The sequence below is a fragment of the Petaurus breviceps genome, unplaced genomic scaffold (assembly GCF_028583685.1).
Source record: "Petaurus breviceps papuanus isolate PSGF00001 unplaced genomic scaffold, PetGlider_PUasm1.0 224, whole genome shotgun sequence".
Taxonomy (NCBI): Eukaryota; Metazoa; Chordata; class Mammalia; order Diprotodontia; family Petauridae; genus Petaurus; species Petaurus breviceps.
The window spans coordinates 220997-245895 of record NW_027185887.1 but is presented as its reverse complement, the minus strand read 5'-3'; the positions used below and the strand labels follow the sequence as shown (position 1 = coordinate 245895).

The 24899-nt window shown below is 37.8% G+C and overlaps 1 protein-coding gene across 3 annotated transcripts in view; it reads right to left on the bottom strand.

The window, feature by feature from the left end:
* Positions 1–24899, bottom strand: part of CNDP1 (carnosine dipeptidase 1) — an 83942-nt gene that overhangs the window by 43386 nt on the left and 15657 nt on the right. Inside the window, exon 1 of one of the 3 annotated variants that reach the window (XM_069094960.1) lies at positions 17019–17576. The exons of the other annotated variants lie outside the window; for them this stretch is intronic. The gene's annotated coding sequence lies outside the window, so the exon portion shown is untranslated. Of the gene's footprint in view, positions 1–17018; positions 17577–24899 lie in introns of those variants that run through there. 3 annotated transcript variants of the gene reach the window in all.

Sequence of the window (24899 nt, the reverse complement as noted above, 5' to 3'; positions counted from 1 at the left end):
ATCTATCTATCTATCTATCTATCTATCTATCTATCTATCTATCTATCTATCTATCTTTATTTGTTTATTTTTTTAGGTCTAGGCCTATGATGGAAACTCTCTTTAAAGAAAATACATCTATTAATACAAATGGAAAATTTCTGTACCTTACTGTCTAAAAGAGTTGCCAGGGGTACTGAGAAGATACAGGGTTTCCTCAGGGCCACACACAGCTGGTATGTGTCAGAGATAGGACTTAAACTTGTGTTCTAACTCCAATGCCAGCCCTTCTATTCATTAGGCAATACAGCCTTTTTCACCATGCTGACTGAATGTACTATCATAATAATGATGTTTGGAATAATTTGTCATTAGGTCACATTTTCTGAGCTGATTTTCCAGCACTAGTGAAGTCTTTGACTTGATACTCTGACACATTCTTGCTTAGTCCCTTTTTGATCTATGGGACACCTTTTCAAAATGGTTGGCTATCAAAGGGGTAATGCTTTTGATCACGGAACCAAGAAAAGCTACTGTTCTGATCAAACACGGATTACATGAATTGATCATAGCCAAATACTCCACAGACCACTAGACTCTAACCTTTCCCTCATCTATGCATGTTTCTCCCCCACTGCTTATCACAGTTCTCTGTACACCATAGTCACTTAATAAGTGCTCATTGATGCTGATGATAAACTCATTCTTCTTAACATTTACATTTTGTAAAATACTCATGATTTTGTCTCAGCTTTACAAATAGAACATAGAGTTTTAGAGCTGGAAAGAGGCCTAGAGATCACTAGTCTGACTCATTCATTTTACAGATGAGGAGCTGAGGCCTGGACAGGGTAACTGAGATGCATAAGGTCACACAACTGGTAACTGGGGGTAGGTCTTCTGACACCAGGTTAAATACTCTTTACATTTTTTTTTTACAATATTGAGGAGCTTTGAAAGATTGACCTTTGAACAGTTAATGAATTTCCTTTCTTTTCTGTGTATTCTCACTCCCCACCAAAGACATCACAAAGACATCACATGTAAATGTCTGTAGTGAACATAACATCAATTTAGTTTATTCATTAGTGTTAAGGATGTTAGAGAAATTTATTCTCATTATTCCAAAAGTCTTACAGCACATGGGTTAAAAAAGCTCTGCCCTTATCAACTGAGCCAAAGAATTATGTGCCCAGATCATTTCTATGAGCAAAACAGAAAAAGGGTAATTACTATGGTAAGAAAGGGTTATGCGACTAGACACTTTGATTTAATTTTCAGATATTTCAAATGAGTTTACACTTACATGCAGCTGGGTATGCAACTGCCACTTCTCTGTTTCATTTGCAATTTCAGGGCTAATGATGTGTTCTACATGTGTCTGAAAATATTTTCACATGCATTAGGTTGTAATGTTGGAAACCCAACTCTTAAGGAATGATATTAATGCAGAGAATTGTAGGCACTAAGGCAAGCTGGAGGGGGGTAGGTGCTAGGGTGGTGGAATGATCAGGATCAGGGAAGCCTTGTAGACCCTTAAAATAACAAAAATTTAGGCAAGTAATGGCCTTATTCATGTGCAAAGCTGCAGTTAAACAGAATTTTATGGCTGAGTTCATGGCCCGACTGATGTGACTGAGCCATGACCACACCAACATCTCAGTGTGAGGAGCTAGGGTAGGGGAACCCAGAACACATTTAAGCCATGAAAGGCCAAAGCTTTAGGGAGACAGATCGGCCAGTTTACTGATACTCTTTGTCTTACCTCCTTAGCAGATATTGATTTTCTGGTGTGAATACAGAAGACACTGCAACCCTAGCAACCTTCTCCAGTGCTACAGGCTACTCTCTGGCCAGAAGGAATAGCAGACATACTCTTTGCTTCTTACTCTCACTTCCGGGTTATACATTTGCCATTATAGCTCAGTATCCTCTCCTCCATGGAAGGTCAGTCATAGTCTTTATCATCCAGTCCTAATAGGTCTCCCTGTCTCATTTCTCCCTCTCCAATGTAACCTCCACAAGCTGCCAAAATGACATTCCTAAAACAATGGTTCCCAACATGGGACATGCAAGATGATCGATCCATCATGGTGCAGCAAGGAAATAATAGAACTATTTTTTAAAAAAAAGAAATTAAGCTTTACTAAGATTTAACATATAGACAGACTCTTATCCTCACTCAGCTGAGACACTATTCATCTATACTTTCATCCAAATGTGAAAGGAACACTCTTCTCCTATATAATTTATTATAATACTTGTTTCTTCAAATCTTCAGCAACATTTTTATGTATCTTGCAACAATAATTGCTAACATGGCATACATTTTAGGTTCCCCCCCATTGTTTTCCATGAATTATTTCAACAATTTTTAGGAAAAACAAGTGTTTCCCTAATGGTATGTAGTTGTTTTTTTTTTCTCCCTATCAAGTAATAAAAGGTTTTCAAACATTTTTCACTTTCTAAACATTTTCACTGTTTAGAGAAATTTTGTTATGTACTGGATTGAGTGTGATTGTCATTGTTGTCACCTTGTAATGTTCCTGACAGAGCTAGGAATGCTGGGAGTCGAAGGGCAGTTCTGCCTTTTTTCTCACATCTACTTGTGCTCATATCATTAATATTTTCAATTCCAACTTCTTTTCCATTATATTTTTAAACCACTCATCCATTTTGTGAGGGTAACTTAGGTAAAACTAGGTAATATAATCCATAAATTCACTTGCCCAAGCACATGAAAAAAAATCCAGTTTTTAAATGTTGAAAGAGAATGAACAGAATGTGAGAGCTTCATTGTCAATAGTCACAATGTGGTACTTTTAAAAGTGAAAAATTCTACTTTCCTATCCCTGGAAAAAGATGCCCGGGGGTGGTTGTCATAACCTGAAATAGCTGCCTTATTTCTGTGTTATTGCTTTGGATAGAAAGGCAGATCAGTGTAGTGGAAAGAGTGATTGGAAATGAGGACTGCTCATGTTTAAATCCTCTTTGCCACTTTTGTCTGTATGATCATCATCAATAATGATAGCTGACATTTTATTATGTGGTGATTAAAATGGATTATCTTAGTTGGTCCTACAATAACCACTTGAGGTACACATCAAATCCAGTGCCCTTACCACTACTGTTGCCAAAGTAATCTAAGCTGTAATCAAATCAATATGCATTTATTAAGCACCCACTTTCTACGAGCCAGGCATTGTGCAGAGCCCAGAGGTTACCAAAAAGAAAAAAAAAGCAAAAACAGTCCCTTCTGTCAAAGACCTCACAGTCTAATAGGAAAGACAACATGCCAACAACTAGGTACAAACAAGATATATACAGGATAAATCGGAGATGATCGCAGAGGAAAGGAATCAGCTTTAAGAAGAATCAGGGAAGACTTCTTGTAGAAGATGGAACTTTAATTGAGTCTTGAAGGAAGTCAAGGAAGCCAGAAGGCAGAAATGAGGAGGGAGACAGTTTCATGTTTTGAGGACAGTCAATGAAAATGCAAGGGGTTTGAGAGATGGAGTGTCTTGTGAAAGAGTAGCAAGAAGGCCAGTGTTACTGGATTATAGAGTTTGTGGAGGGAAGTAGGGTTTAAGAAGATTGGAAAGGTAGGAAGGGGCTAAGTTATGAAGAGCTTTAAAAGTCAAGCAAAATATTTTGTTACTTTATCTTGGAAGTAATAAGGAGTCATTTGATTTTATTGAATAAAGAGGTGAGACAGTCAAACCTGAGCTGGAGTGGGGAGAGACATGAGGCAAAGGAGACCAACCAGAAGGCTATTGCAATAGTATAGGTGTGAGGGGATGAGGGTCTTCACCAGGCTGGAGGCAGGGTAAGAGGAAAGACATACATACAAGGGATGAGAGATATTATGAAGGTAGTATCAATAGGACTTGACAATTGGGGTGTAAATGGTGGTAAGAAAGTGATTTTGAGTCTGAGTGACTGAGTGAGGATGGTGGTAGCCTTGGCACTAAGAAGAAAGTTAGGAAGAGGGGAGATTTTTAGAGAAAGATAATGAGTTCAGTTTGGGACAGTTGAGTTCAAGATAATCTACAGGACATCTGGTTCAACGTATCCAAAAGGCATTTGGAGATGCAAGACTGGAAGTCAGCAGAGAATTAGGACTAGAAATTAGATCTGAGAATCATTTGCATAGAGATTATAGTTGAATCACCAGGAGAAATAGCAGAGAGAGAGAAAATGAGTGTCCAGGACAGAGCCTTGGAAGACATCCACAATTAGTAGTCATGTCCAGGATAAAGCTCCAGCAAAGGAAATGGAGGAGAAATCAGAAAGGTCAGAGGAGAATCAGAAGAGAATAATACCATCAAAACCTAGAGAGAAGAAAGCATCAAAGAGTGACTGGCACTATGAAAGGCTGCAGAAAGGTCAATGAGGATTGAGAAAAGTTCGTTAGATTTGGCAATTAAGAGGTTATTGGTAACTCTAAAGAGAGCAGTTTAAATTGAAGGATGTGGATGGAAGTTGTCATTAAGAAGAGAGTGAGAGGAAAGGAAATGGAGACACAGACTATAGACAGACTTTTCAAGGAGTTTAATCATGAAATAGGGGAAGAAATATAGGATGATAGCTGGTGTTCAGAACAAATGAAGTTTATTTGAGGATGAAGGAAGCATGAGTGTATTTGTAGACATTAGGGAAGTTCCCAGTAGACAGGGAGAAATTGGAAGATAAATGAGAGTGGGAATGACAGAGGAGGCAATCTGCTGGAGGAGATGGGATGTAGTGGGATTGCTTGTTTACGTAGAGGGATTTGCATTGGCAAGAAGGGGTACCTCTTCATATGAGATAGGAATGAAGGAAGAGATAGTAGCAGAAGGCATCTGAATGATGTGACAGGAAAAAGGGGAAAAGAGGGAGCTCTTGGTGAATAGCTTCAATTTTTTTTCAATGAAATATGAGGCAAAGTTCTCAGTTGAGAGGATGGGAGAAGGGAATCCCAGGAGGCTTAAGGAGGGATGAAATGATTTGAAAAAACTGCCATGATGAGTGGGATAATGAATCAATTGGGGAAGTACAACAGGACTGCCTTGCCACAGTCAAGGCCCAGTTGATAATATGACTATAAATTTGTAGTGGATCTAGTCAGCAAGGTTTCATGATTTTTTCCAGCTTTGTTCAGTAGCACATAAGTAGGAGGGGAGACAGCAGATAGTGGGAGTAAGCCAAGGGTGAGGCTTAGGAGGGCAAGATAAGCTATAGGCTAAGGGGACAAAGCACTTGAAAGACAAGGACAATGTAAAATTGAATTGGTTCACCAAAAGGTCAAGATGGGAAAGAAGGGAGAGTGTAGTCAGAACATGGGTGATGCCCTGGGAAAGAACTGGGGGGTGGAGGAATTAGAGGTCAGTCAAGATGGAAAACAAAGTTAGGAGATAGAAGGCAAGGGAAAGAAGGAAAGATAAAAGATTATGATCATATAAAAGAACTTTAGAGTTCATGAATAAGGAACACTAGTGGACGATGGTAAGATCAAGAGTATGACCATAATCTCTATGTGCAGCTGAGGTAGGGTAGAGGAGTAGGTCATAGGAAGTGAGCAAGTTGAAGCACTGAGAGTGCCACCACCCAGGGTAGTGGCAGAGCCAGAGGGAAGGAAACATACTGGAGATGAGAAATACTAGACAGCTGGAATTGGACTTGATAACTGATTGGATTTGGAGAGACTGGAGATGGTGAGAGAATGAGTAAAGAATAATAATGCTCAATGTCACTGGGCCTCAGTTTCCTTATGTGTAAAATGGGGCTAATCATCCCCATGGTACCTACCACCCTGGGCTCTTGTGAGGATCTAGACAGGACTGATCTCAAAGTTCCCTTTCCATATCTAAATCCATGATTTTGTCAAATATAGAGGCTTCCCATGGGAACATTGTTTTTGAGTTGAACAACGCAGTGAGAAGGACGCAAGAAGTGAATTGTTCTCCAGCATTCTTTCATCCCTTATCAATGGCTGGCTGAGCTGACAATTAGCATTATGGCAGGAAGCAAATTAAAACTAACATAACTCATCCAGGCAGAAAAGAGAAAGAGGCACTGGTTTCTTAGCCGGTACATTTCTACGTGGCCCATTACTATTTCTGCAACTCATTAATAGAAACTTCTTCATACAATCCTGCTTATTGTCAACAACTAGAAAGCAAGAATTGCCACTCAGTTGTTAAAATGTGAGTAATCAAGTGTAGATGATTAGTTTAATGTCAACAGGGCTGGTTTAATTATATTTACCCAGCTAGGTAATATGTTTGCATTTGGAAAATCAGAATAGAAGTTGAAAATAGGTGGGGAGGATATAATCCTGAAATATGAAGTTTTATTGGAGGTGATAGAGGAGCAAAGATATGAGCTCAGTGTTGGCAGAATATACAGAAATAATTAGGATGTTATTAGAAAACAGAAATTAGAACTGTGTGCTTTGTAGGGGCAAGATGATGAATTGTTTGAGAGAAAATAGCAATAAAACCAATCACAGAACAAAATTTCCAGTAAATATCTCTTGCAGTACTTTCTGAGAATGAAGTAGAAAGTTTAAATAGCAAGTTTATAAGGACAAAATAAAAGCAAATAAAATATTTTAAATTCATGAGAGTAAGAACATCAGCCAGAAGGTGGTGGTAACAAACCACTCATGTTCACACATTGAGGGTTGTGTTTTTTCAATGGGAACAATGACTGGACTGATTTCACAATGTAGGAGGAATTTGATTAGGTCAAGAGAAACCACAAGTAACAAGATCAAGAGCCAAAAGGCTGAAAAGGAGTCAAGAGGAAATTAGGTAGTTAATCTCCTGTGGCAGAGCAGGTTAAAGATCAACAACCTTGAAGGAAGAGAAGGTGGTGAGTGGGGCATTTTTGCAAGAGACCCATTTAAATTAATTTTTAAAATTTTCGTCTCTGTTTTTAATTTTATTTAAACTATCAGAACTTCAAACCAATAGAATTAAAGCTTTAAAATTTAAGTAAAATATAGACAAAAAAGAAAGGAAAAATAAAAATTTCAGCTCAAATTTGAACATCTCAAATGCCATTTGAAAATAAGCACTATTGAGAGTCCCTTAGTTGTGGTCAAAACAAAACAAAAAACTTACTAAGGACTGATCATTTCAATTTATTGCTTCTGATAAAGTGGTCAGGAATGACTCACTCATTTAACTACTTTCCCTATTTTGCATTTCATAGGATTTAAAGTTGGAAGTAATCTTAAAGATCACTTGATCTGTCATTGATTTTATAGAAAAGGAAACTGAGGCCTGCAGATATGGAATTATTTGCCCAAAGTCACACAATAGTAATAGTTGTATTTGAATACAGAGTCCAAATCTAGTGCTTTCAGGAAGAAAAAAACAAATTTGTCATTTAAATATACTTTACAATTTCTTTTTGGTCAAATATTACTGCCTTTTCATTTTTGATCTGGTTATTGTTTCAAGGCTTCTATTGCACTGCTTTTGTGATATGGGAAATGAATGAATGGTTATCACTAGCATCCGTAGTATTATGTAATATTATATAATAGTGTGTTATTTCACCATCTACAATAGATGCCTTCTTACTCTCTTCTTAACTCTTCATAGTCTGGCTTCTGCCTTCATCATTTAACTGAAACTACTCTCTCCAAATCACCAATGATATCTTTTTATTATTTATGTTTTAATTGATATTTTCTGTTTCATGCATCACCATAGCTTCCCATGCATTCTCTTTTTCCTTGCAGAGATCCATTCCATATGACAAATATTAATTTTTTTAAAAAGAAAAAAAAAAGTCAGCTGATACATTGAAAAAAGTCTGAAAATATGTGCAATGTGTAACATCTGTGGCCTTCCCAACCTCCAGAGGTAAGTTGTAAGCATCTCCTCATACCTCTTCATGCAAGTCCCATTTGATCTTTATAATTTTGTTGCATTTACTTTTGGTTTTTTGGTGTGTCACTGTTCTTTCCATTTACATTGTTGTACTAGTTGGTAGAGAAGGAAATGGTAAACCATACCAGTGTCTCTGCCAAGAAAACCTCAAAAAGGGTCACAAAGAGTTGGATACAATTGAACAATACTTGAACATGTTGTTTTCTTGGCTCTGCTTACTTCACTCTGAATCTGTTCATAGAGATCTTTCCATGCTTCTCTGTATTTGTCACACACATCATTAAAGTACAGTAATATCCCATTACGTTCATGTACCACAAATTTTTTTTAGTCATTCCCCAACTGATGGGCATCAATTTTGCTTCCTATTCTCAGCTATCACAAAAAAATACTGCTATAAAAATTTTGGAGTATATAGGAACTTTTTTGTTATTGATAGTTTTCTTGGGATACAAGCCCAATAATAGAGTCTTTGGTTCAAAGGGTATGGACATTTTAATCATTTTATTTGTATACTTCTAAGTTGCTTTACAAAATGGCTGTACCATTTCACTGTTCCACCAATAATGTATTAGTGTGCCTATCTTTCCACAACCTCTCCAACATCAGGCGTTGCCATTTTTTTCTTTTTCTTTTTGCTTTTTTTGGAGGGGGGAAGGCAGGGCAATTGGGGTTAAGTGACTTGCCCAAGGTCACATAGCTAGTAAGTGTTAAGTGTCTGAGGCTGGATTTGAACTCAGGTCCTCTTGACTCCAGGGCCTGTTCTCTATTCACTGCACCACGTAGCCACCCCATTTTTGTCATTTTTAATGATTTGCAGTATGTGAGATGAAATTTCAGGGTTGGAATATTCCTTGTTGCCCATTGCCACTTCTAGGTTCTCCCCCTTCTTCCTTCATTCAGTAACCTTTCTTCTTTGACATTCATACTATTCATATCTACCACCCAATCAAAATCCTGGTAGCAGTGGTCTATAAACACCCAGATCACTCTCCTTCCTTTTTCAATGTATTTGATACCTGGCTTACAATTTTTCTTTCCTCCCCAAATCCTGCTCGTATACTAGGTGAATTCAATATATATATTGATTCTCTCTCAAATATCCTAACCACTCAGTTGCTCAACCTACTCTTCTCCTAAGAGCTAATCCTCCACCCAACTTCAGTCACACACATAAAGATGATCTTACCCTCAATCTCGCTCTCACCCACAAATGTACTACCTCCATGTTAAAAAATTATGAATTCTCCTTATCCAATCATAATCTATTAGTTTTTCACCTCTCTCTCTACCTTCCTTTATATAACTCTATCATTCAGTTACCTTTAATCCCTTGCTATTTTTCCTGCACTAGCCACTCTCTCTTCTTCTCCCCATCTTGACTCCTTGATGAACCAATTCAACTCTACAATGTCCTTCTCTCTTGAATCCCTAGCTTCCTTATCATATTGCTTATCATACCTAGCCAAACCTCAGTTTTGGATCACTCCCAGAATTTATCAGCTTCAAACATACACATGTGTTGCTGAATGAATGAAGGTGGAGAAAATCAAGCAACTGTTCTGCCTGGGTCCATTACAAATTTATGTTACACTATGTTAACTGGGACCTTACTGCTGCTAGGCAATCATACCTTATTAATTCATTATCCCTCTCACCACAGCAGCTCTTCTAAACCTTTTTAACTCTCCTCAAACCTCCCATGGCTCCCTCTCCTCTCACTCTCTCAGTTGAGAACCTTGCCTCATAGTTTACAAAAAAACATTGAGGCCATTCACCATGAGCTACCTCTTATCCTCTCTTCTCATCTCCTATCACTCAGGTGCCTTCTGCCATTCCTCCTTCCCCCCTGCATCACATGATAAAGTAGCCTTGCTCCATATCAAGGCTAATACTTCTGTGTATCCAAATGATCCCATTCTATTCTGTCTCCTCCAACAGATTTTCCCCTCTGTCATCCCCACTCTTTTACTTATTTTCAATCTCTCACTGTCTACTGGCTCATTTCCTACTGCCAACAAACCTGCCCATGTCTCCCCTATCCTAAAACAAAACAAAACCCTCACCTAGTCCTTCCATCCCTGCTAACTAATATCCTATTTCTCTTCTGTCCTTTGTAACTAAACTCCTTGAAAAGGTCATCTATATAACACGTATCTCCAATTTTTCTCCTCTCACTCTCTTAACTCCTTGCAATCCAGCTTCTGACTTTATCATGCTAACAAAACTATTCTCTCCAAAGCTACCAGTGATCTCTTAGTTGCCAAATCCAATGGCCTTACCTCAGTCTTCATTCTCCTTGACCTCTCTACAAACTTTGACACTGTTGATCATGCCATTCTCCTTGATAATCTCTTCTCTATAGATTTTCAGGATGCCATTCTCATCTGGCTCTTTTCCTCCCTGTCTGATCCTTTTCTATCTCCTTTGTTTGATCCTTTTTCAGATTACACTTTCTAACCCTAGGTGTCCCTCAGGATCTATCTTGGGTCCTCATCTCTTCTCCCTCTATACTATATCACTTGGTGATTTCATAAGTTCCCAGGGATTTAATTACCATCTTTATGCTGATGATTCTCAAATCTGTCCTTCCTGTCCCAGTCTCTCTGCTGACCTCCAATCTCACATCTCCAGCTGTCTTATATCTCAAACTGGATATACAGTAGACATCTTAAACTCAGTATGTCCAAAACAGAATTCATTACCTTTACCCTTAAACCTTCCCACTTCTACCTTCTCTGTTACTATAGAGGGCACCATCCTCCCCTTCCCTTAGGCTCACAACCTAGGAGTTATCCTGGATTCATCACAATCTCTCACCCTCCATATCCAATTTCTTGCCAAGGCCCTTTTGATTTCACCTTTGCAACATCTCCAGAATATGCCCCCTTCTCTCCACTGACACTACCACTACTCTCTAATCACCCCAGGCCTTGATTACTACAAAGAGTGCTAGGGATTTGACTGCTTCGAGTCTTTCCCCATCCCAATCCCTCCTCCATTCAGCCAGTAAAGTGATTTTCCTGAAGTATAAGTTCAATCATATTACCTTTTTCTCAATAAATTCCAGTACCTTCCTATTGCCTCCAGGAATAAATCAAAATGCTCTGTTTTCCATGCAAAGTTCTTCATTACCTTGCCCCTCCTACCTTTCCAGTCTTCTTACACCTTACTCCCCTAAATGTTCTCTTTGGTCTAGTGACACTAGTCTCCTGGCTGTTCGCTAAACAAGACATTCCATCTCTTAGTTCTAGCCATTCTCTCTGACTGTCCTCCATCCCTGTAATTCTCTCCTTCTTCCACTCCAACCACTGACCTCCCTGGTTTCCAACTAAAATTCCACCTTCAAAATGAAGCCTTTAAAGACCTCTTAATTCCAATGCTTTCCCACTCTTAATTATCTCCTATTTATCATGTATATAATTTGCTTTGCAAATACCTGTATGTATGTTGTTTCCCCCATTAGATTGAATGTTTCTTGAAGGTAGGGACTGTTTTTTGCCTCTTTTTGTATCCTATAGCAGGCACTTAATAAATGTTTCTGTATTGAATTGTTCACTGAATTGTTTTGATTTGCATTTCTCTTATTATTAGTGATTTATAACATTTTTTTCATGTGATTGTGAATACTTTGCAGGTCTTTTGAGAACTGATTTGATCATATCCTTTGACCATTTATCTATTGGGGAATGGCTATTAGTCCTATATATATTTATTAATTGTTTATATATCTTGGATATAAAACTATTATCAGAAAAATTTGATACAAAGATTTTTTTTCCCCATTTGACTACTTCTCTTTTCAAGTAATTAAAGCTATCAATTTTATCTTTTGTAATTGCTTCTATCTCTTCTTTGGTTAAGAATACATCTCCTCTCCATAGCTGTGAGAAGTATATGATCTTTTTCACTTTTAATTTTTTAATAGTATGATCTTTAATATATATTTTGTTGTTTAGTCATTTCAGTTATGCCCAACTCTTTGTGACCCCATTTGGAGTTTTCTTGGTAAAGATACTGAAATGGTTTGCTATTTCCTTCTCTAGCTCATTTCACAAATAAGGAAACAGACAAATTAGATTAAGTGACTTGTTCAGGGTCACACAGCTAGTAAGTATCTGATGCCAAATTTGAACTCAGGAAAATGAGTCTTCTTGACTCCGGGTTCAGCACTTTATTCACTATGCCACTTAGCTGTCCCTTTAATATTAAGGCCATCCTAAATATCTATTTAGAATGTATAATGAAAGGTGTTGATCTAGGCCTAATTTCTGCCAGCCTGTTTTCCCAGCAGTTTCTTTTTTAAAATCACATAGGGAGTCTTTCTCTATGTAATTTGTTTTCCACTTTTTCAGACACAGGGTTATTGGATTCTATTGTAGTCTCCCTTGTGTAGTCTGTTCCACTGATATATCTCTCTATTCTTTAACCAAAATCAGATAGTTTCGATACCTGTTGTTTTATGATAGAGGTTCTTTATCCTTAATTTTTTTCAGCCATTTCCTTTGCTATTCTAGATCTTTTGTTTTTCCAAACAAATGTCATTATTTTATCAAGTTCTTTAAAGTATCTCCTTTCTAACATGATTGGTATAGCATTAAAAGTTTAAATTAAATTTGATAGTAGCAATCTTTAATATGTCAGCACAGCCTAGCCATGAGGACAGAATATTTCTCCAGCCAGTTAAGTTGTTCCTCATTTCTTTAAGGAGCACTTTGTAATTGAATCTATACAAGTCTTTTTCGAGCTTTGGGAAGCTGTTCTCCATATATTTTTATGCCATTTGTAGTTTATTTAGAATGGGATTTCCTTTTCTAATATTGATTCTTGTGTTTTGTTATTATATAGAAATACTGTTGCTTTTGAGGATTTATTTTGTAAGGTGCAACTTTACTAAAGCTATTAATTTATCTCAATTAGAATTTTCATGGATTCCACAGAATTTTTCAACGAAACCATCATATCATCAGCAAACAATGATAGTTTTATCTCTCCTTTACTAATCTTTATTCCTTTGATTTCTTTTTCTTGTTTTATTGCTATTGCTAGCATTTCCAGAACTATCTCAAATAATACCAGGGAGGGTAGATATCCTTGCTTCATTCTTTTATTTATTGGAAAAGGTTCCCCATTGCACATGATGTTTGCTTTTGGTTTCAGATATTTGTATTTTATGATACTAAAATTTTCAAAAGTCTCTCTGTACCTAAACTTTGTAGGAGTTTTTGTTTGTTTGTTTATTTTTGGCTTAAAAAGAGTTTTATACTTTATCAAATTTTTTTTCTGCATCTTTTGAGATGATTGTGTGGTTTTGGATTTTCTTAAATGTGATTATGCTGATTGTATTCCTGGTGCTGAACTGACTTTCCTAACTCCACCTGCCTTTCAAATACCTCTAACTGGATGTCTAGTAGACTTCTTTAACTCAATATCCCCAAAACAGAACTCATCATCTTTCCTCCTAAAACTTCCCCCTCCTACCTTCCCTATTACTGCAGAGGGCAACTTTGGAGTTATCTGGATTCTTCACTGCTCCTCAAGACACACATCCAAGCTGTTGCTAAAGGCTATTGATTTCACCTTTGCAAGCAGCTCTCAAATATTCCCCTTCTTTCCTCTGACATAGTGACCACTCTAGTGCAGGTCCTTGTCACCTCATCATCTCACATCATCATCCTTACACACTTGGTATCAATCCTAGTTGATCATAATGAATGGCTTGGATAAATCAATGCAGTCTGTTTGATAGGATTTTGTTTCAAATTTTTGAGTAGATATTCATTAAAGATATTGGCTTACAGTTGTTTTTTTTCAGTGTTTTATCTTTCCCTGGTTTATGGACTATCTTTGCCTAATAAAAGGTTTCTCAATTTTTGAGAAAGATTTTTGAAGACTGCACTAACTGTCCTTTAAAATTTTGATAGAATTCTTCTATGAATTCATCAATACTAGGAGTTTTATTTTTTCCTTTGGTACTTCCTTTACAATTATTTCCTTTTCTGAGATCCAGTTATTTAAGATCTCTAGTTGCTTTTCTGATAGTTTGAGTATTTTATATTTTTGAAGGTATTCCTTTAGTTCTCTTGTGTTCTCAGTTTTCTTAGCATGTGCCTGTGCATAATATGTTCTGATTATGCTTTTTATTTCTTCTGACTTTGCTGTGATTTCACCTTGGTCATTTGCTGTTTTATTGATTTGATTTTTTGCCCTCTTCTTTTTAATCAGATCAGACCAATGATGTCTTAATTGACAAATTTAATGACTTTTTTTTTCTCATTCTTCATTCTTCTTGACCTTTCTGTAGCCTTTGACACTACTGATCACCCTTTTCTCTTTGATACTCTCTCCTCTCTAGATTTCATGACATTATCTCTCCTGGTTTTCTGCCTCCTTATCTGACTTTTCCTTTACAGAACCTTGATCTTAGGTTATGCCTGCTACTCATGGATGTCCCATCATGCTCTGTTCTGGGCTCTCTTCTCCCTTTTCACTACTTCACTTGGTGATCTCATTAGCTCCAATGGATTCAATTATCATCTCTATGCCAATGATTCTCAAATCTACCTAGCCTGCCTTATTGTAGTTGTTGTTGTTCATCCTTTATTGTGGAAGATGACTGACATCACTAGCATGGTGTCTTGACTTGTACAGGAACTGGATTTGAGTGAGGCAGAGCCGAACAAAGTCATCAGCCTTGATTTCTCCTTCAGAGTCATTGGAATTCAGTGGCAAGATGCAGATAAAGATGACTGACAATCTACCTTATCCTGCCCTAACCTTTTTGCTGACCTCCAGTGTCTTATTTCAAACTATCTTTCAGATATCTCCAACTAGATAGACATCTTAAATTCTACTTGCCCAAAACTAAACTCATTATCCTTCCCTCTTAACTCTCTCCCCTCCCTAACTTAACTATTACTCAACTATTGTTTAGGGCACCTGTCCCTGAGACTAGCAACCAAAGTATCATCCTTAATTCCTCACTCTCACTCCCTAAATCCAATCTATTGATGACACCTGTTGAGTATATCTTCATAATATCTCCCTAATACAATCTCTTCCCTCCTCTGATACTGCCACCACCTTGGTTCAGGTCCTCATCTTCTCATGCCTGGACTTTTCCAATATCCTGCTGGTTAATATCCCTGTCTCTTTCAATTCCAATCCATCCTCTGCAACTGTCAAAGTGACCTACCTAAAGCACAGACCCAATCATGTTATCCCCTGCTAAATAAACTCCATGGGCTCCCCATTACCTCTAAGATCCAATATAAAATCCTTTTTTGGCATTTAAAACCTTTCATAAGCTCCTCCCACTTTTACCTTTCCAGTCTCCTTTCACCTTATATTTCGCTACATACTCTTCAGTCCCGTGACACTGAACAAGAAATTCCATCTCCCAACTTTGGGTTTTTTGACATGCTGTCCTTGAAGCCTGGAATACTCATTTCTTCCTTTTGGCTTCCTTGACTTCCTTAAAGTTCCAACTAAAACAATACTTTCTTCAGGAAGCCTTTCCTAATCTCTCTTAATTCCAATGCCTTCCTTTTATTTATAATTTTCCAATTTATCCTATATGTATGCATGTAATCTCTAGCATTGCATTGTGAGCTGCTCAAGGGCAGGGACTGTTTTTTTGCCTGTCTTTGTATTCCCAGTGCTTAGCACAGTGCCTAACACATAGTAAGTACTTAATTGACTGACCTGAGAAAATTACAGCTCTCATTTGGTCCCCCAGTTTCTACTTTTAATTCAGGCTGAGTTGCATCCCTTCCTGGGCCTTCCTGGTTCTCCAGGAAGCAGTATTTTCCATCTCCCTAGCTTTCATTCTGTCTGCTTATCGTCTGCCTATGGTTTCCTAGGGTTCTAGGCACAGTCAGTCCTGGGAAAGGCACTATTTGATTATTTGTCACTCATTGTTTTTGTCTGGACTTCTGATTTCATCAATACAGAAACCAATATTGATGAAATCACAAATCTTTTAAAATACAAACTATAAGTCAGAAGTGTAAGAATTGTAAGAAGTTGACCCATGCAGTGACATAGCACCATTAAAATATAGTAAGTATCTGAGGCCAGATTAGAACTCATGAAGATGACTCTTTTTGAATCCAGGCCTGGCACTCTATCCACTGTGCCATCTGGCTGTGTTTTTACATTTTATTTCTCGTTAATTTCCACTACAGGATAGTTGGGGGGGAGGAGATTTCTACAGTGTCAGATCATTAAAATATGGTAAAATGATTGTGGTTCCTATTTCTCCCACATAGTCATTCTTAGTGCAGCAACAAAACCACAGTTCTATTCTACTCGGTTCATTGCTTTAAAACCCATATTATGAATTTTGAATTGTATCATATATTTGTAATATATATGTATTTATATTTATTTAGTTATAATAACAGTAACTTACATTTCTATAATGCGTTAATACTTACAAAAATACTTTCTTCACAATAATCACATATACTAGGTAGTGAAAGTATCTTAATTTACAGAAGAAGAACCTTAGACACAGAGGGTCAAATTGACTTGCCCAAGGTTACACAGTTCAGAAGTCTTAGGATCACAGGCTTCTTGGAATCACAGATTCTTCACAGGGACCTCAGAGGGATTCTAATCTAGGCCCCTCATTTTAACTCAGACTCCCGCCCCCAGGTTCTAGGTTCTGACAGCTGAGTATTCACTTTATCTTACCCAGAAACAGGTAATCACATCACTAACTAGCTCTTGTCAAAATACACCAGTGCACCATTCTGCCCCATTCTCTTCTGTAGTGCAAACCCGTAAGTGTCAGAGGCTACAGAACTCAGGAAGATGAGTCTTCCTGACTCCAGGCCCAGTTCACTCTGCCCCAAATGATTCATACAACATAACTAATTGAGGGTCAATTGTATTAGGGACTTGATTAGGCTTTAGAAATTTTGACTAGTGTCTGCCATAGCATGCCAAAAAAATATCGGCATAAACAAAAAATAAGACCAAAGGCCAAACTCTACTTCTTATTGCCCCTCCTGACTCTAGTCTTCCCCTCCCAAATATTTCTGAGCCAAGGGTATTTTCTTCAGTTTTCATTCTACATCTAATCAGTTTGTAGCTCTCAGGTAAGAGAGGTCTGTGCCATTGCAGACCCAGATCACTAAAAATTATACTCACCTGTGCTTCTCAGGTTTGATCCTATTTGCTCCAGTCACAGAGGCTTCCTGGGGGCTCTTGGTGGTTTGTACTTCTTATAATGCCAAGTCTTAGAGACTAAGGGTGTCTTGGTATCCTTATTTACAAGATTATAGAACAGGCTTTGCTGGATTTTTTTAATGGCACAATATACCTAGCACTCATTTAGCTACATCTAGGAAAGGAGGTGGATTAAGAATCAGGCAACCTTTGCAGTTAGGCCCCAAATCAGGAGATAAAGCCCTCTGGAAGTTTTAGAAGCTTGTCTTTCTCATGGGTCAAACTACAGAAATTTTTTGCACTACCCAGGGGTAGGGTAGGCCTGCCTGCTGAGTTAAGCTGAGATAAACTCAGGAGCACCTCCTTTCCTGGCCTCCAAGGTAATCCTAATCTGAGACAACTATAGTATACCAGGTGCCTAGTTGGCTCATTCTTGTAGTCAGAAGGGAATCTTTGCCAAGAGCCTGTCCTCTCTTCAGTCAGCCTGATTAAAGGGTAGATGATCTTACGGAATGCGGGTGGAAAAATTAACAGAATGATAGAAATATCCAGAGAACTAGGCCTGGGAACTCAAAGGGCAGAGAACCTGACCTTTAGAACTGAGAGAGGCAGGCAACCTGGCATTGTGTAAAAATGACAAACACTAGAAAGAACCCAGATTGAATAAAGAAAACCAGGTCTGCTTCCTCTAATCATGTCATGGTTTTGAAAGCTGTGAAAAGATGTTTAATAATATTAAGTTTCATACCTTCCCAGGCTTCCATTCCAGCAGAGGCAATGGGTGCCTGGGCCACCCAATGAGGCTGACCAACTGGGTTGTGAGGAAAAAGGTCCCATTGTTAACAGTTGGTGCTGGGGCAATGAGGTTGAGAACAATGTCACTTCAGAAAGGCCTCTAGTGTTTTTTGTTCCCTTGAGTCTGATTAGGAAGCTAGCCCTCCCTGGAACACCAGAGAAAGAGACAGCTCCAGCTTTATACCATTGCTGAGACCTTCAGTCACCCGGACACAAGCCAGCAGCTTTTGGCTAAAAAATGGAGAGAAAAGAGAATGGACAACAACAGGGGGAAAAAAATGACTAATTGTGCCTTCTCTTTTATTCCAGGAAGAGATCTCATGATGATTTGGTGGTTTAAGCAATGTTCATTATTGAGGTTATTAAAAGGGATAGCATAGAAAGCTGGGAAGAGTGGTCAGATGCATGTTATAGGAATGAGACAGGAGATACTGGTACCACAACCCTAAGTGTTTGTAATGAATTTCCTCTCTCTTCCACTTACTTACAAACCTCCACAATGTACTTATGTGAGGGATCCCTGGTATAATCATTGCTTCTCTGTTTTATGTGGCATTAATGACAGAAGGCTGGCCTTGGAGTCAGAAAGAACTGGGTCCATATCTTATCTCTAACTGAAACTGGCTGTAAGACTATGGGCAATAATCATTTAAAATAAATAGTGAAAGTATTATTAGTCTCAATTTACAGAAGAGGAAGCTTAGACTCAGAGGGTCAAATTAACTCGCCAAAGGTCAGAGAGTTAAGAAGTTTTAGGATCACAGACTTCTTGGAATCACAGATTCCTCATAGGGATCTCAAAGGCATTCTAATCTAGGCCCCTCATTTTAACTCGGACTCCTACCCCCAGATGCTAGGCTTTGACAGCTGAACATTCACTTTATCTTGTCCAGAACCAGGTCATCACATCTCTACCAAGCTCTTTTCAAAATATGCACCATTCTGCCCCACCCACTTCTGTAGTGCAACCCCGCCCCTCCCTTAGAACCTAAATTCCTTGAGGATGGGAACTCGTAATGCCCCAGGTGACTCTCTTATATTATAAATTAGAGATAAATTGATGATCTATATCGCTGGAGGGAATTTCTAATGTAATCTAGGCTTAGTTGCAGTAGCTAGATGGTGAAGCAGATAGATCACTGGGCTTGGAATCAGGAAGACACCTTTAAGGGTTCAAATTCAGCCTCAGACACTAGGTTTGAGAATTTGGGTAAGTCACTTACTCCTGTTTGTCTCTGTTTCCTCTTCTGTAAAATGAGCTGGAGCAGGAAATGGCAAACCACTCCAGAATCTTTGCCAAGAATCTCCCCACAGACACACCTTCAAAGTGGGGTCACAAAGAATTGGACGTGACTGATATGACTAAACAACAAAAGGTTGTTTGGGAGGACCTCATATTGATGATATCAGAGGTTAGGACCAAAAAAATAGATGACAGGTAATCAATGTTGCTTCTCACAGACAATAGATGTGTCTGGGAACCCTGGAAATAATGGAAAGACCTAATACTTAGAAGAGTGAAGCCCAGAAAAGACTGTCATGTTGCTCAGCCTGGATTGAGAGCAGATATTGGGGACCAGATGTATGTGTTTTGGGGGGAGGTGGTGCTGAGTGAGAAAGCTCAACCTAGATTGGAGGACTGGAGTAGGATGGAGCTAAAATGAGAATGCAAACTATCCAGACGTGCAGAGAAAAAACTAGGACCTAGACTGAGAATGGCCTGGCTTGGAGTCATTAATCTGGGATAGAAAAGAAACATCTGCAACTAAAATATCTCCTAATGAAGGTGAAGTTAAACTCTGATGATTCTCTATGTACCATATTTATTTGCCTACACGTGTATAATTAACAACATGATAGATGGTAAAGTTTCTATTTCCCTCAAGGACTAACCTAAGAGTTTCTGTTAATCACTTCCTAGGGGGGGCATAAGAAACGAAGGGAAGGCTCAGTTCCCCAGGTCCCAACCCTCAAGCAGGAATAGAAGCTGGAGATGGACCAAAGTTGAGCAAATATAAAGCCAAGGAATGAGAGAACAACTTCAAGAAGGAGGCTTCAAGACGAGCTTTCTCAGCTCATCCAAAAATAAAGCAAAACTGACAGGACCTTAGCATTTTTCACAAAGCCCCACTACAGTGTCATAGTAGAAATGATAATAGCTAGTATTTTTATATATGTAGATTTGTTGCCTTGTATAGTATGTTAAAGTTTTCAAAGTGCTTTACATATCTTATCTCATTTGATCTTCACAATATCCCTGTGAAACTGATGCTATTATCATTATTATCCCAGTTTTACAGATAAAGAAATGAAAAATGAGTGAGTTATGTGACTTGCTCAGGGGTAAGTGTCTTGAGGCAGGATTCTAATTCAGGTTTTCCTCACTCTAAGTCTAGCATTCCATCCACTGCCACCACTTATTTGCTCAACTCTGAGTGATAGAGAAAAAATGGAGCTGTTTGAAAAAATTTAGTTGAGTAAGAAACTACCAACAAGATGCTAATGAAGGAAAGCCATCATTAATATCCATCCTAGCGAATCTAGGTTGAAATTTCCTCTTAGGTTGCACTCCTCCCACATCTCTATCATTCCTCAGAAAGTTTTTCCTATTGAAAGGTAGCTTCAAGTGAATAGAGCACCGGTCCTGGAGTCAGGAGGAACTGAGTTCAAATCCAGCCTCAGACACTTGACACACTTTACTAGCCGTGTGACTTTGGGCAAGTCACTTAACCCCAATTGTCCTCAAAAAAAAAAAAAGCAAAAAAATAAAAGAAAGGTAGTTTCATTCCTAGAATTCACAAAGTCCCATCTCCCAAGGACCTTCTGCCTCTAGCCCCTCCCTCTGATTGGAGGGCTGGACATTTCTTCATTTCCACTAGAGTACACTCTCTGCATTTCTCCATCATGCTCCTGGACTGACCCTCTCTCCTCCTTCTCCTCCTCCCCCCTTCTTCACTTTTCAACTTCCTTTTATATAATGTCTTCCTTATGAGATTAAATTTGAGGGCAGGGACTGTCTTTCTTTTTTGCTTGTATTTATATTCTCAGCATTTAGAACAGTAAGCATTTAGAACATAGTAAGAGCTTAATATATGTTTGTTGACTGAAAAGAGCTATGTAGAGTTTCTTTAAAATAATTCTAGCAGGCTTGTACATAACTATTCTGTGGTTGTTACTCTTCCTTACTAAGGAATGTTGGTTCCATTTATCATGCTATTGAAGGGAAGATAGACCAATAAATCAAAAACTTATTGTATACTTATTCGTAAGACCTTCCACAAAAGTCTAATTCAATGCCTAACTGTGATGTGGAGGTGATCCATAGGTTTATGAAAGTTATGCTGTTCAGGATAAAAGTAAGAGCGGGTTCCATTAAGTGGAAGTGTAGGTTTTGTACCCAGTGGGAGGCTATGTACTATTTCTATTCAATTCAATTTAATTCTAAAAATATTTAGTAAGTATCCACTATGCTCAAGGCACTGTACTAGGTGCTTTCAATACAAAGGAAAAAAAAAAGAAAGAAAATGGTCCCTGCCCTTAAAGAGATTACTTTTTAATGGGGGTATAAAATGATGTATATAATAGGGAAATATTAACTGTCTTACTGAGAATTGTTCACTAACAACTGGGGAGGGCAGGAGGGAGGTAATAGAGGGGTAAGATTAAAAGAAGTTTCCCAGAAGATGTGGCACCTGAATTGAATCTTGATCAGAGCCACGTATTTGCTGAGGCAGAGGTGAAGAGGGAGTGCCCTCTGGGCAGTGAGGAACAGCCTATTTGAAGGCACAGAAATAAAAATGGAATGTTCAATTTTTTCCAAACATAGAGTTTGTAAGAGAGAACAAATATCTGACAAGATAGGTTAGAACCTGATTGTGAAAGGCTTTAAATGCCACACTGAGGAGTTTGCATTTTATCTGAGATCTGGCAGAATGTCACTGAACATTTGGAGGAAAAGAATGACATTTTTAGGCCCTAGAAAGATTATTTTGACAGCTTTGTGGAGAATGCATTGGAAAAATTTGAGGAGCTGCCTTAAGATGCATCTTATACAAGTGGGGAATGGCTGAGCAAATTGTGACATATGAATGTAATAGGATATTATTGTGCCATATGAAAGGCTTTAAAAGACACATAGCATTGTTTATGTTTTGCTGTTAAGTAAATAGCAGATTCAAGATCTGAAGCCAAGTCCTTTAATTTCAAATCCATGGTACTGATCTGCCTCTCATGAGAATGTCAATATTAATGTGATTTAGCTCTTCCAATAATGTCAATTGAATGGTCATTGGGGGGAAACAATTCTCATAGTGTAGCAAATGTTACCTTAATATTGACAAATGATTTTTTTTTCTCAAAGATCAGCTTTAACCCAAATCACTCTGGCTCTTATTGATTGGCCTTAATCATTGAATGAGCATTGCCTCAGTCAAACTGAGACTTGTTGAAGATCTTAGGTTGAAAGACCATGGTCCCCCACTGCATCCGGGGCCATCTCCAGTTGTCCTGATCTATATCTGGCCACTGGAACTGAGATGGCTCCAGAGAAGAAAGTGAGGCTGGTGACTTTGCACAGACCTCCTTCACTTAAATCCAATTCACTTGCATGTCATGGCATCCCCTCCCTGATGTCACAGTCCTGAGAACAAAGGACAAACAACAACAATAACAACAAGAAATGATGAAATAGATGATTTCAGAGAATTCTGGGTAGTGTGAACTGATGTAGTGAGCAGAACCAGGAGAAAAATTTCTACAATAACAATGTTGTAAAGACAAACAACTTTGAAAGACTTAAGAACTCTAATTCATGCAATGACCAGCTGCAGCTTTAGAGGGTTTGTAAAGAAACATGCTACCCAGTTCCTGACTGAGAACCTATATACTCAAAAGGATAGATTGTGGTATTTTTTTTTTGACATGCCCAATGTAGGAATTCTATTTATTTAACCATATAGGTTTATAACAAGGATTTTGTTTTTCTTTATTGATGGAGAGGGTGGGAGGGAGAGAAGACAGATTTTCATTGAATAAAAAAATTAATTTAAAAAAACAAAGAAAAGTTTAAAAGACTTAACTCTGATCTTAATGCAGTGGCCCTCTATGTTGCCAGAGCATCTATTTTGAAGAAGATGATGGATACCTTTGTGCAGAAATATTTTTGGACAGCCACTGGGTAGATTAGTTTTGCCTGACACTGGTTATTTCTTGCTAGAGTTTTATTTTTTATTTCTCTTAATTTTTAATTGGGGAAGGGTCTGCAGGGATTTAGCATTAGCAATAATGATGTAAAAAAAAGAGGACCATTATAACATTTAAAATTATTTTAGAATTTTTTCAAGTAATAAGTATTTTTAAAATATTAATCTATCTCTCCCACTACCTCTACCTCATTAAACAAATTAAAAATATAGTCCCTCAATACATATCTATGTAGACTGGCGAAATGAATTTCCACACTATACATATTTGAAAACATATGCCTCTTTCTGTGTTTTAAGTCTGTTACCTCTGTCAAGAGGTGAGTGGCATATTTCATCTTCATTCTTTTGTTTTGGAAATGTTGGATATATTGAATTTGAGATGCCAACAAGATGTCCAAGTAGAAATATTTATAGGGTAATTGGTGATGCATGATTGGAGTTTAGGAGAGAGATTAAGGCTATATTTATTCATTTGGGAGTCACCTGCATAGATAATTGAACCCACAAAGGGAAAAAGGGTAGAGAGAGAACAGAACCTGCAACTGAGTTTTGAAGGACATCCATGTCTTTCAAAAGGGAGAAGGATTTTGTTCTAGTAAAGGAGGATCAGTATGTCAGGTTTGAGTAAAAGTAAGAGAGTAGTGTCAGGAAAGTCAAGGGGAGGAGAATGATCAAGACAAGAGATAGTGGACTGGTACAAACCCAAACAAAGGATGAAGGGTAAGAAAAGTCCAATAAATTTATTAATTTTTTTTGGTCATTAGATTTAGCAGTTAAAAAAAATCACTGATAAACTTTGAGAGAGAAGTTTTGCAGAGCAGAAGACTTTCTAGTCTCCAAGAATCAGGCTACTTAAGCATAAAGAGACTCCATCCAGACAATGGACACTAAGTGAGGAGTTTTGGGGAGATATTAAAAAATGAGTACACTGAATGATATAATAGAAAGAAGAGTGTCTCTGGAGTCAAAGGATTTGAGTTTTTTTATTCTAACTCTTCTACTTACCACCTTGGGAACTTAGGAAAATTACTAAATCTCTTTGTGTCTTTTTTTTCTCTTTAGTGAATTTCCAAATAATTATAATCACTCAGTCCAAAGTGTACAGCAAAATCCAAAAAGGCTTCAACAAAACTTGACAAAACTTTATCTCCAAAGTGACTTTTTCCATGCTGAGTAGGTGGTAGACAACGAATAAATATTTATTGACTGATCATGATTCATTAATGAAACAACTGAATTACAATTGCAATTAGAAAAGTTCACAGGATTTAGAGATGGAAGGAAGCCTGAAGATAATCCAGTTCAATTATTCCATCTGATGAGGAAACTGTGTTCCAAGCTTAAGTGACATTCCCCCCCAAGTTGGGATTCAAACCCAGGTCTCCAGTCTGAATCCTGGGCTCTTTCCATTGTACTTCTCCCAGTATAAGAACAAGTAAAAAAAAAACATTTGGAAGCTAGGAGAGTTTGGCCAAGCTAAGTTAAAGAATCTCAATTCAACTAAGTAAATAGTTGGAATCATTAACTGTATTTTATGAGCATCAACAATGGCCTGGAGTAGAGAACTAGCCATGGGACCTACTTCATGTTCTCATATTCTAAAGAAAACTATTGAACTAATAAATAAAACTAAGAACTGCTTTTATGAAAAAACCAATAAAATAGATAAACCTTTGGTTAATTTAATTAAAAAGAAGAAAGAGGAAAACCAAATTACCAGTATCAAAAGTGAAAAGGGTGAATTCACCACCAACGAAGAGAAAATTAAAACAATAATTAGGAACTATTTTGCCCAACTGTATGCCCATATATTTGACAGTCTTAGTGAAATGGATGAATATTTGCAAAAACATAAATTTCCCAG